This window comes from Manis javanica, chromosome 3 (assembly GCF_040802235.1).
Source record: "Manis javanica isolate MJ-LG chromosome 3, MJ_LKY, whole genome shotgun sequence".
NCBI lineage: Eukaryota > Metazoa > Chordata > Mammalia > Pholidota > Manidae > Manis > Manis javanica.
Genome location: NC_133158.1, coordinates 113,878,100 through 113,890,270, shown reverse-complemented (window position 1 = coordinate 113,890,270; position 12,171 = coordinate 113,878,100). Strand labels below are relative to the sequence as shown.

Below are 12,171 nucleotides of genomic sequence, written 5' to 3'. Positions count from 1 at the left end.
TCTCTGACCACAGCTCATCTCCTGGGACTGCTATTAATCTTTGGAATAAATGTATTTACATTTTAAAGCCTTATACACACAATGGTTACAAAACCACCATGCTATATAAGCACAGCAAGTATATGGATTGGGAGGAGAAAAAAGGGTAACATATGTTCTCAGATAATCCTCAAAACTCTGAGGTGAGTAGTAAGTGTACTGCATTCTTTGTTAAAAAAAAAAAAAGATGATGATGATGATGATCAGGGAAGTTAAGCACCTTAAATTATAAAGAACTTTAAAGATAGCCAGAATCCTAGCTCTCTGTTACTGTATGTGACTAGGGGTTTCTATTTCTATATTTACCAAGTTAGGTGTATGTGACTCCAAGCAACTAAACATCTTTGAACCTCAGTTTCCTCATCTGTTAAATGAGATGAAAATGAAATGATTCATGTCAAGTGTTTAATTCTAAGTTTAGTATACAGTAGGCTTACTCAATAACTATTAGAACTGATAGAAGTCAAATGGCTAGTTAGGAAAATCTGATTCCCAAGTCCATGCCTTTTCTCCGACAGTATGCTGTAGCTGCCAATATTTATTATCCACAAAAGAATCCATACTTGAAATATGACATAGATAGGAAACTGAAGTTACCTAAATGAGACAACTATTAAGGGCTAACTAAACCAAAGTAAGTATTTTAGCTTCAATTCTAAAATGCAAAACTATGTGGAAACCCATGAAAAGATACTGTTTAGACATCCAGGCTTACAGAGCTTTGTTTTAATTACTGTGGAAATATTTTCCTACCTATGCAGGAATTTATCCTATTTATCTCAAATCAGTTGTAAATTAAAATTATAATTACCCCAAACAAAGCTTTCCAGTTGGCCTGGACAAAGAAACTGCCCCTCTTACTACATAATTTGAACATCGCCATCAAATTGAAGCCTGTCACCTTTACTTTTAAAATAAACTGCTACTTAATATTTTCAGTAATTTATAACTGCGCTACTTATACATTGAGGCAATTAGTGCCACCACTTTTCCTACCCCGAAACAAGCTTTGTTGTTCTACATTCAAAAATTTCACTTAACTGTCTCACCATCACCTGATCTAATGGTGGATAATGTAAAAACATGGGTGGTAGCAAAAGCAAACCTCCTTAAAAATTATTAATAATAGGTTTACTATTTCAAACTTCCAGGAACAGATGTGCCCTAAAAAAGGAGTTGTTAAACCAGAATGGGATGTCCACATACATTTATGTTGGCAATTGTAGCCAATTCAACTACAATCCTCCTCATAAAAGAATGTCACATATACTCCAATGAAACAAAAATACATATGTCTTGGTAAAGAGGCTGAGTTTTCATCAAAGGTAGAGCATTTTTAACTATGTAATCACACTTTAAAAGATAATCAAAATAGAACACCTTCACTTCTAGCTGTACAAAGCCTTTAGAAGATACTGTTCATTTTGCAGTAGGCTTTAACCTTCCTACATTTCTAAGATTTTTAAAAAATTCTAAACTTCCTGACTCAGATCTAAAATAGTCATTACATACAGAAAATGTTCTCATTTGGTTTATAATTGCATGTAAGAAACATAGGTTTCTGTTTCTACGTTTACGACTCCATACCTATTCATTTTGCACTAATATAACCACTAAATATAGCTCTAAGACACTGATGATTGAAAGTAGTTAATTTGTGAATGATTCATACCTCCTATGTCCAGACACCAAGACCCAAGGATGTTTCTGTCAGATCTATGGGAAGAGGAAACGACGGTAATAAACACCTGTCACAAAAGCTTTCCAAACTGCGATGCCCCAAACTGAGTTACTGTCAATCTCCAATCCGATTCCTTCGGCCCACTAGGTACCATCCCCCAAAAAAGAGGTCATACACCCACCGGAATCTAAGTTTATGAAGGGAATGGAGAGGAGGAAAGGCCATAAAAATGGCCACGGAAATATCTGAGAAAAGGGCCCTGGATTTTTCTAGTCTTCAATATAAAAGAGAGAGGCCTTAGGGAAGTCAAAATTCACTTTCCTCTACAGGCCTCACTTAGTTTATCTGTGAAAAGCGGTGATTAGAAAAGAGCTCTACTAGTCTGTGGCTAAGGATGGATTCACTATTCCTTCAGTCAGCACATGCAGAAACCAATTAAGCACCCTGCCTATACCCCTTATCTCCGACCACGCCATCTCCGACTTTCTAAAAGGGCTGGTCTACCATCCCACTCCGGAGCCCCAACATATACTCGTCTTCCCCCAAGCAGCATGCCCACACCAGGCCTTCACATCCACAAGGTGTGTCCCTCCTTCTCGTCTCACCTGTCCCCGACAGCCATTCGGCGATCTTACCGCTCCCCTCGCCACCCCACACACACCCTCCCCCCGAGAACTGATGCACAATTCTGGCTGGAGGCGGCCGTCCATAAGCTCACCTGGTATCCGACAATACCAATCCCCACATCCAAGCTCCCCCATCACTGCCTCCCACCCGCTCCACGCCCACCTCATCCTACCGACGACCTGGGAGAGCCCGGCCACTCACCGGCCGCCGCCGCGCCGTCTCCTCGGCGGCCTCCCAACAGGGGCAGCCGATGGGCCGCGGCGTCCGGAACCGCGGCCCGCCGCTACTGCTGCCGCCGCCGCCGCCTCGCCTCAGCCTAGCCCCATCGCCCTCGTCCCGCGCCGGCGGCCGCAGGTCGCTCCGGCTCGAGGCGACGGACCGCCACCCGCGCCGCCGCGCGCTGCGGGTTCTGAATGAGTGGAGGGAGGCGCCGCGGCTGGGCCCGGGCCGAGCCCGGCGCAGGGGCGTCCGCGCTCTCCTCCACTGCGCCCGCGGCGGCGGAGTGCAGCCAGGGCAGAACAAGAACAAGGGAGGGCGGCAGGGGGAGGCAGGCAGGGGAGGGGGGTAGTCAGCACTTCGAAACGGCCTCCCGCCGCCAGAGACGTAGCGAACCGAACACCCCCTCCCCTCCGCTGTGGCGCCCAGACCAAGCTACGGGGAGAGCCGGCGGGCAAGCAAGGGAGCGCGCGCGGCGATCTCGGGACTCCCGCGCCGGATGTGAGGTCACGTGATTGCCTCATCCCAGCGCCGAGGGCGGTGAGGCGCAGAGGGGACGTGAGGGGCGGGCCCAGATCATGTGGGCGGGGCGGTGGCTTGGGCCCCACCCACCTCCTCGCCTTTTTCCCCCTAAGGGGGTAAAGAAAAGCACCTGCAGGAGAGAGCTCTCCAAAAAAGCTTTTGTTGCGGCGGGGAGTTACTGCTGGAGGATGCCTTTTTTTTGACAGGAAGAGGTGGAATTCGCCACCCTGGCAGTGCAAAAACAAGATCATAGTCTAAATCCCCATTTTATGTACAGAAAATCTGAGGCCCAGTAAAGGACCTACACTGTACTTGTCCAGAGTCAAGGTTACGGAGGAAGCTTGTGCTAAAATGATGCAGAGGAAGCCAGATCCAAACTCCCAACCCGGGTTTCTTTCGTTCCTTAACAGCAACCCCTGCCGTCCAAAAACAAACAAAAAACTGTAATTCTTATTTGACAACTGGCTTGGCGAGCCAGGTCTCCGCGGAGGGCTGGGAGGCTTATCCAGGAGAAAGCTCCCCCCGCGCCCAGTCCACCGCCTCTAGCGTGAAGGAGTTTCTTCCGACAGTGCTGGAAGCATATTAAATACTTTCCTCCGCAGAAAATTTATCTACAGGCAGGGCCCCAGCCGGATACACAAATCGCTAGTTTAGTTTTCACCGCGTCCCTTCGGCGACGCGCGCGCTACGAGCGCGCTCAGCCACCTGCTACCTCGGGCTCCGGCCGTCTTTCCCCTGAGTCTACCTGAGTCTACCTCTTCCTCTCCCTGGAGGCCGGGCCATCGCCGTTATTGTTATTCCACTTTGCCGCTAACAGAATTCTTAGCTGCCAGAGCCTAAGAATGGGTCTAAGGCAAAGAGCGTTCCGGCTCCCGTTTACAGCACTCGGCGACGATTCCTGGGGGTTGCTACAAGTGGTGACACCTCATCTGGGTCAACGCTCGCCCAGAGTCCACGACACGGATATCACCTCCTCCGGAGCCAGGAACCTGCTGCTCCTGGCTCGCCAGGTTGTATAGAGCCCAACAGTTTCCACATGTTTTCTGACACCGTGTGGTGTGTAGATCACATTGGACCGAGCCTCTTCCCAATCCGTGGTCTCAGTCTCACCGTTTGTTTGTTTGAAACCTCACTGGTGTTCAAATAATTGAATGAGATAAGGCATGTGAAAATATTAGGTAAACAAGGAGCTGTTTCTATGGGGTTGAGCCATTAAACACCCCTCCTCCCTCCTCTTCAGCTCCTTGGCTCTTGGCTGTTTCCCCTCAGCCTTTAAATAAGCTCAAGTCTCTCAAGTTCTAAAAGAAAACTATTAAACCAACCCTTGGCTTAAAAGAGCCCTCTCCAGTTAGCTTTCAAGTGCTTCTCTCCCTCTCATGCAGACCTCTTAAACAGTGGTTCCCCCCTGGCTATCTCCACCTCCCTATTTCTCAACCCTTGGCAATCTGGATTCTTCTTACTACACACACACCCTTCCCTCATCCTTGCTCAAGCAACAGTAACCCATGACCTTCATTCTCAAATTTGGCAGGCATTCATTCCTCAGACCTTGTCTCTCTGGATCTCTCTGCTACATTCGACACCTCAGATGATGACTCTTACCTTTTGGAATCTCAATACTACCTTGGTTTCCAAGTGTGCAATCTCCCAATTCTCACATCTCAGTAAAGAAAGCCTCTGCCTTCTTTGGTTGGCAACCTTAAGTGACACCAATTGTGAATCTGCACTTAAGTGCAAGACTTCACTTTAAGCCCACAGCTCTTCTTACTCAGATGTCTTAGGGAATCATGTCCGCCTCATGGTTTCAATTACCAAACCAGCGACCTCCAGCCCAGACCTCTCCTACAGAAATTACTCCCAAATATCCAATCACCTGCCAGGCAGCTCTCTGCAGATATCACAGGGGCAGCCCAACTTAACATGTCCAAAACTGAACTGATCCCCTACCTCCTTAGTGGCCCTTTCCTCAGCTTTTGGCAGCACCACCTACAGTCATCAGAAAGTTGAAATGACTGAGTCATTCTTGATTCAGCCCTCTGCCTATCTGATCACCCAGTCCTGTGTATTTCACCTCTTATAAAACCTCGATCTCTACATCAATTCCCAATGGCATGAGTCCAGCCACCCTTTCCAGCCTGAACTGTTGCAGCAGCCTCCTAGCAGTCTCCTTCAGACAAACTCATCCTCCACTTGGCATCTAGAATGAACTATCTAAAATGCTCCTACTTAAAAGCCTGCAGAGGTTTCCCTAGCTTCTGGCTGCATGTGTACCTCCAAGGCATCTGGCAGGAACCTGTCAATGCACTCAGGCTTTTTTAAAGAGCCCCAGGCTTATGAAGCAGCCAAAATCCCCAGAGTAAGGCAATAAATACACAGCCAGGTAAGGGAAGACTAGAGAATAGTCTAGTCTAGAGAGGAAGCCAGGTAATAGGAAGAAAAAGAGTACTTAAAATTTTTAAAAAAGTGCCCTACTATGCTGTTTTGGGTATGGAAAGGGAAGAATTTGGACACTGACTAGAGGAGATGCTGAGCCACTGGGAAAGGCTTGAGCGTGTTTGTAGGCTGAGGGAGAATGCAGAACCAGACAAGGAGAAGCCCAAGGGAAGAAAGAGTGGAGGAAGTCTTAAGAAGGTCTGGAAGGATTGCTGATTCCTCACCCATGATGATTCTGGGTCCAGGTTGCTTGTTCATGCTGGGCCCAGCCCTTTCCTCCTCTGATCCAACTCACCCTTTAGACCCAACCCATGATCACAACCACAAATAGATAATAGTCCTCCCAGAAGGTTCTAACTTTACGTTCCACAAAGACTATTTTGCATCTTCTCCATCCCCCAGACCCCCACTCTTGCTTGCTGCCCCCTTTCACCCTCACCTTACCTCCTATTTCACTGAGAAATTACAGACCATCAAGAGAGAACACCCACAAATCTTCACATTAGCCCATATGTGCATCCAGTGTCTCACCCTCACTGCAGGTTTTGCAGAGGCAATGCCTCATCTGTAGAGAGCCCTTCACAAGTACAGCCTCTCAAAGGTTAACACTGTTGCCAACTCCAGTGGACACTTTCCAGACCTTGTCTTTCTAGACAGCTCAGCATTCTTGAAATGCTTTTCTTAGTTTCTCTAATTCTTTTTTGGAATTCCTCCTCCCTCTCTATTTATACCTGCTCACCTACTGTGGGTGCTTTTCTGTCCTGCCTTTAAAGGACGCTGGTCCCCAGGGCTCAGTTCAAGACCCATTTCTCTCTCTCTCTCTATACAAGTTTTATCGTTTATTTTTTAAATTTGTCACATCAACCTTTCAACAGTTGTGGATGGGCTTTAGGGGGTCTATAAGTTCCTTAAAGTTGAATGCAGGTACTTTGAAAGGAAGAAGTACAGCTTTCGAAAGGAAGTACAGCTTTCATCAGCTTCTCAAAGCTGTCTGGGACCTGAAGAAAGGATAAAAGCACTGACCACAGGCACTCCTCAGGTGACCTCCTGCATTGTGGCTGTGGCTGCTATCAGTACGTACATTCGTAACTCACAGCCAGGACTCTCTGCAGAGTTCCTGGGCCACACCTCCCTATCATTTTCATATGATATCTCACTGCTACCTCATAAATTCACTTTTCTAAAACTCAACTCTTACCCTTTGTCTCCAGGCCGGTTCTTTTCCCAGGCTTCTTGACCTTAGCCATTGTTACCCACCCAACTGCTCAAGCCAGAAACCTGGAAGTCATTCTTTCTAATCAATACCAAGTCCATTTCAAATCCTTCCATATCTCTCCATCTCTACTGCCACTAGAATAATCCAAGCAACCTCCATGGCTCACCTGAGACTTCTGCCTTAGCCTCCAGCTCATTTCTCTGCTTCACCCTCACCCCCCTTCCAGTCCATTCTCACACAGCAGCTAGAATATGAGACTTGGAGCACAGCTCTTGATGAAGGCTTTCAATTGCTTCCCATTTCACTGAGAATGAAACGTGAATTTCTTTGACCTGCAAGGCCCAGTGTTGGATTGGTCTGCCGCCCTCCTGCCTTTACTCCTCCACGCTCACGCTCCTCCTACCCCAGAGCTCCTTGCCTACCTCACCTCATTCCAACCACAACAGGCCTTTCAGTTCCTCAATTGCACCAAGCTCTTTCCTGCCTCAGTGCCTTTGCAAAAGTGTTCTTTCTCTCTCTTCCCTTTTTCCTGGCCTGGCTAACTCTTACAAGTTCAGCTCTTGGCTTAAATATGTACACATCAGTTCTTCTTCACTCATTCTTTCCTTTATTTTCTGATGACCTCCATTTAGTTTTTTTATAGCCATTGTCATGATTTTAATTACCTGTGAGTTTATGTACATATTTAACACCTGTCTCTCCCACCAGACTTCCAGCTCTGTGAAGATGGAGACCAGCTGCAGTTCCAGAATTTTTCTAGACAGGGCTTAAACATGGCAATCTTTTGGAAAGGAAATGAAGGTTTGTCTTGAAACTGTGTTTGCATGGCACTTTATTATTAAGTTTGAAAAAGCATCAGTTGTCCATTTTTACAAATGAAGGAAGGACTTTCGGAATTGCGGGGAAGTGGCACATATGGCACACCTTGGGCTACCCCTAAGCCATCTCTGGGTACTGCTACTGGCAGAGACCATGCCAGTTTGGTTTATTCATATATGTCCAGAACGAGATGAAGCCTACCATATGGTAGATGCTCAAATGTTTGTAGTCTTATGAATGAATGAATGGCAGTCTCAAACATCATATGCCTTTCTTAACTCCCAGGCTAACTGTCCCTCTTCTGTGCAGCTTTTTCACTACATTCACATCCTTGAGTAATAATCATGTTGTACTCATATTTTTGTTTCTTTACTTCTAAATATTTTCGTGCATAATTTGATCATCACTATAATGCCTATACAAAAAGTATTGTTTACTATTATCTGTATTTTTTAATAGATGAAGAAACTGAGGACACTTTACATGTATTATCTCATTTAATCTTTAGAACAGTCCTAGGAAGCAGGTACCATTATCATCTCCGGGTTTATAGATGAAACTGAGGAATCGTAAAAATCCCATTTTACAGAATAAGAAAAGATGTTAAATAACTCAGTTGAGGTCTCAGAGCTAGTAAACGAGCGCAGTCAAGGTTCACCTGAGGAAACTTGGCTCCAGGGCCAAACTCTTCATCTATATGACCAAATGAAGCCATAATGATCCATCCTCTGGGATCTAGACTTTAGGGATTATCTGTTCAAGCACCCAGACTCTGACTTCCTCATGACCTAACTAACCCGGCTCAGGCCCCTAAGCCCTAGCGGAGGCCCAGGCACATGCTGGTACTCAGTAGTAAGTCCCCAGAGTAAGTGAGTAACAAAATATCACAGACTTCCACAACCACTCTATCAGACTGACAGTTACATAGTTATGACTCTCATTTTATAGAGCCAAAAAATGAGGTTCACAACTTCACAAGAGGAAGTGACTAGTCTAACTGTCCTTTTGACTGACTCCAGCCCTCTTTTGTATTTCCTTTGCTACTTCCAAAAAAGGTTAGAGGACACGTGTTTAGATTAGGAAGACTTCACCTTAAGAAAGGCTAAAAAAATACCACAGCACTCACTGCCTTGCCTGACAACCTCTTTCCTTTAGCTCTTCCTAATCCATTCTGTCCCTGTTTAGCTGTGTGTGTGTGTGTGTGTGTGTGTGTGTGTGTGTGTGTGTGTGTGTGTGTGTGTGTGTCAGAACAGGAACAGGGAGCAGAGCTGTAAGTCAGATGTCTAGAAATCAGAGTCCAGGGGCCCCCACTGGCTCGTTTCTGTTGCAAAGCCAAGTATGTAATCTTTTTGTCTCTGCCATGAAGCAAAAGCCAGGGCCCGGTATTCTTCTCAGGCCATGGTGCCCTGGGATATGGCAGGTCACATGCCACAGAAATCATTTGCCTACTTGCTGTCAGGACACAGGGCCCCTGCTGAAGGAGTGCTCACTGCTGGCATATAGTCGGTCATGTGCTAGAGGAAAAAAGGACCTGATTTCTAGGACCTGCCAATTTCTCAGTGTCAATACTCCCATCAGGGCCAATTTCAAACTACCAACAGATAAAGCTGCTCACAAAATCCTAAAAGTTTAACAATCTGCTCTAAGGAGCCACATAAACCAGCTCTAACACACTCCCTCTTATAGTAATTCCTCAGGGCTTGGGGAGAGAAGAGATACAAGCACCCTTTAAATGATGGTCTGGGAGCAAGGCCTGCCTGATAGGCTGTTAGGAGGAATTTCTCTGTGTTTAGAGGTAATGATTTTACCTCTGATGAGAAAAGAGCAATTATCTTGGAGCTGGAAAAACTATGTTCAAGTCTTAGCCTTCTCAGAAACAATGCATTTATTTCTTTGAATTTCGGTTTTAATGGGAATAATATTACCCACCTCACAGGATGGTTAATAATCAAACGAACACTTATACAGCACTTACTATCTATTAGGCACTGTTTAAGTACTTCGCAATAGACAAATTTAATCTTTATAACAATACTGTGGGATAAGTACTATAATCAATTTAGAGATGAAAAGATAAAAGCACAGATTGATTAACAAGTTCTCTAAGGTCAGACAGCTAGTAACAGAGTCAGGATTTGAACCTGACTACAGAGTCTGCACTTTTACCTTCTAGGGCCCCAAGTCAAAGCCAGCTGCCTATTTTTATAAAAAGAGTTTTATTGGAACACAGCCATGCTCATTCGTTCACATATCATCTATGGCTGCTTTTGTGGTACAACAGCAGAGTTGGGTAGTTCTGACAGAGACCATTTGACCCACAAAGCCCAAAATATTTAGTATCTGGCCCTTTACAGAAAAAAAGTGGTTATTAGGAGTCTAGTAGTCCCTAGGGTCAACCAGGTCTCAAATTGTGTTCCGGACCAATAAGACAAGTGAAAAATAATGTCAAGATTGTAACTGTACCCTAACATTTGTGCCAGTGAAATAACATTAAGATGTAGACTTCAGTAACAAATGACCTGTGAAAATGTGTGTTAACTGAAATATATGTCCGACTTCATGGGATCCCAAAACCCAGGGTTAGAATTAATTCAGAGATTGTTCTTACCAACCCTGACTCTCCACTTGGGGATATTATATTGGGTTTCTGAAGTTAATGTTGTAAATCCCTCATGATCATCCCTTGAGTCCTGCAAGAAGATACCCCTATATAGACATGGGCTTTTTGCACAGCAGAGTAAAGGCACCTCTTTTATGGGGCTCAGACATCAGGCTCACATCTCCACACCTGTCATTCTGTCTCTGAGGCAGCACCCCGACGTGGTTGCTTCAGATGCCAAGCAGAGAAGCTCCTTAAAGCCTATCATTCACTGGCCTGTATAATCATTTAAAACTTGCCCTGACCTTTGCAGATACTTCCTATGAGTGTCTCAGGGACTGCTAGTCACTTGTGACCTATTTTCAGAGCTAGTAGCTCTGGCTTTTAGAGTAAATGAGGAACAAGCCCAGTTACAGGTGGTCAACTATTTCTTTTAGGCTCCTGGCACCGAAAAAGAATTGCTCAGTGAAATGACTGGAGGTCAGAGGGCATCTGATTGCCCCACTTGAGTTGATAGATTTTCATCATGTTATAAATCATGGGACAGTATCTCACAATCACCAGAAGGCTGTTTGTTATCATATGTTTGCTGAAAGCAGTTGCTTCCTTACAGAAACAAAGATGAAAACATACTTGCTCTTCTTTTTGAGGTTGTTGTTTTTTTTTTCCTCAAAGCAAAGGTGAATCACCAGAATCAGTAAATTAAGGCATACTGATTGAGCTCCTGTGTGGAAGTCCCATTGCCAAAGAATTTCTTTCATAAACATTTCAAAAATGAGTTGATCCAAAACGCCTCCACCACGAGTTCACCTGTAATCTAAACCAGCCTAGGAAGCAGAGTTCAAACAGCTCCAGGTTCTACAAATTGAAACAGCTACAGGCACAAAATGGAAGACAACAAGACTTCAAGGTGGAGAATACCAGAAAAATCTCACCATTTCTACACTGTTCCTTGTCACCATACTCCTTAAACACAAAGAGCTCATATTATCAGTAAAGACAAGCAAAGTGAAATTCTTTTGGTGATTTACTAAAAATTCCTTTTTAAGTTTTTTAGGCTTTTGTGATTTGTTTTCTTTTTTCAATTAAGATATTATCAATATACAATCTTAAAAGGTTTCACATGAGCAGCATTGTGGTTACTACATTCACCCATATTATTAAGTCCCCCATACACACCTGTGGATAAAATGAGAGTTCCTGTGGCCAGGATTCTCACCTGGCCCTGGTTGACTAGCTCACTGCACACCTGTGGGAAATTTGACTCCATATTAAAAGCTCTGCCGAGTGCTCTGGGTGCTACACGGTGGCAGGGCTGCAAGGCTGCAGAAGAGCAGAGCAGAGGCTGGAGTGGGGGCAGTGCTGAGGACAGAGGCCCAGGGGATGGCTGTGCAGGCAGAGAGGCCCAGAGGACTGCTGTGCAGACAGAGGGGCCCAGAGGCAGAGACCGGCTTGCTGCACGCAGACTCACTCTGAATGAATGGGGTTCTAGTGACTGAACTGCCACCTGGAAATAAAGTTGGGTATAACCCTTTGACCCCAAGAAAGTTTTGCTGTCAATTTCTTTGGTCACATTGAATCCATAGCGAACTTGCCTGGGGCTGAAATCCATTGGCAAGACAACACCCCATTACAGTCACTGTCCATCAGCATAGTAAGATGCTGTAGAGTCACTACTTGTCTTCTCTGTGTTATACTGCCTTCCCTGTGCCCCTCCTACATTATGTGTGCTAATCATAATGCCCCTTAATCCCCTTCTCCCTCCCTCCTGACCCACCCTCTCTAACCCGTTCCTTTTGGTAACCACTAGTCCCTTCTTGGAGTCTGTGAGGTCTGCTGCTGTTTTGTTCCTTCAATTTTGCTTTGTTGTTATACTCCACAAATGAGTGAAATCATTTGGTAGTTATCTTTCTCTGCCTGGCTTATTTCACTGAGCATCATACCCTCTAGCTCCATCTATGTTGTTACAAATGTTAGGATTTGTTTTCTTCTTATGGCTGAATATTCCATTGTGTATAT

At 45.2% G+C, this 12,171-nt stretch overlaps 1 protein-coding gene across 7 annotated transcripts in view; it reads right to left on the bottom strand.

Annotated features, from left to right (window-relative positions):
- ATP13A3 (ATPase 13A3) overlaps positions 1-3,074 on the bottom strand; it is an 82,100-nt gene extending 79,026 nt beyond the window's left edge. For 5 of the 7 annotated variants that reach the window (XR_005062880.2, XM_073231888.1, XM_073231887.1 and 2 more), the window contains exons 1-2: positions 2,549-3,074; positions 1,712-1,755 (exon numbers count right to left, since the gene is read on the bottom strand). The gene's annotated coding sequence lies outside the window, so the exon portion shown is untranslated. The remainder of the gene's footprint in view (positions 1-1,711; positions 1,756-2,548) is intronic. The other 2 variants (XM_073231890.1, XM_017664675.3) reach the window with 1 other exon arrangement.
- Positions 3,075-12,171: the final 9,097 nt, after the last annotated feature.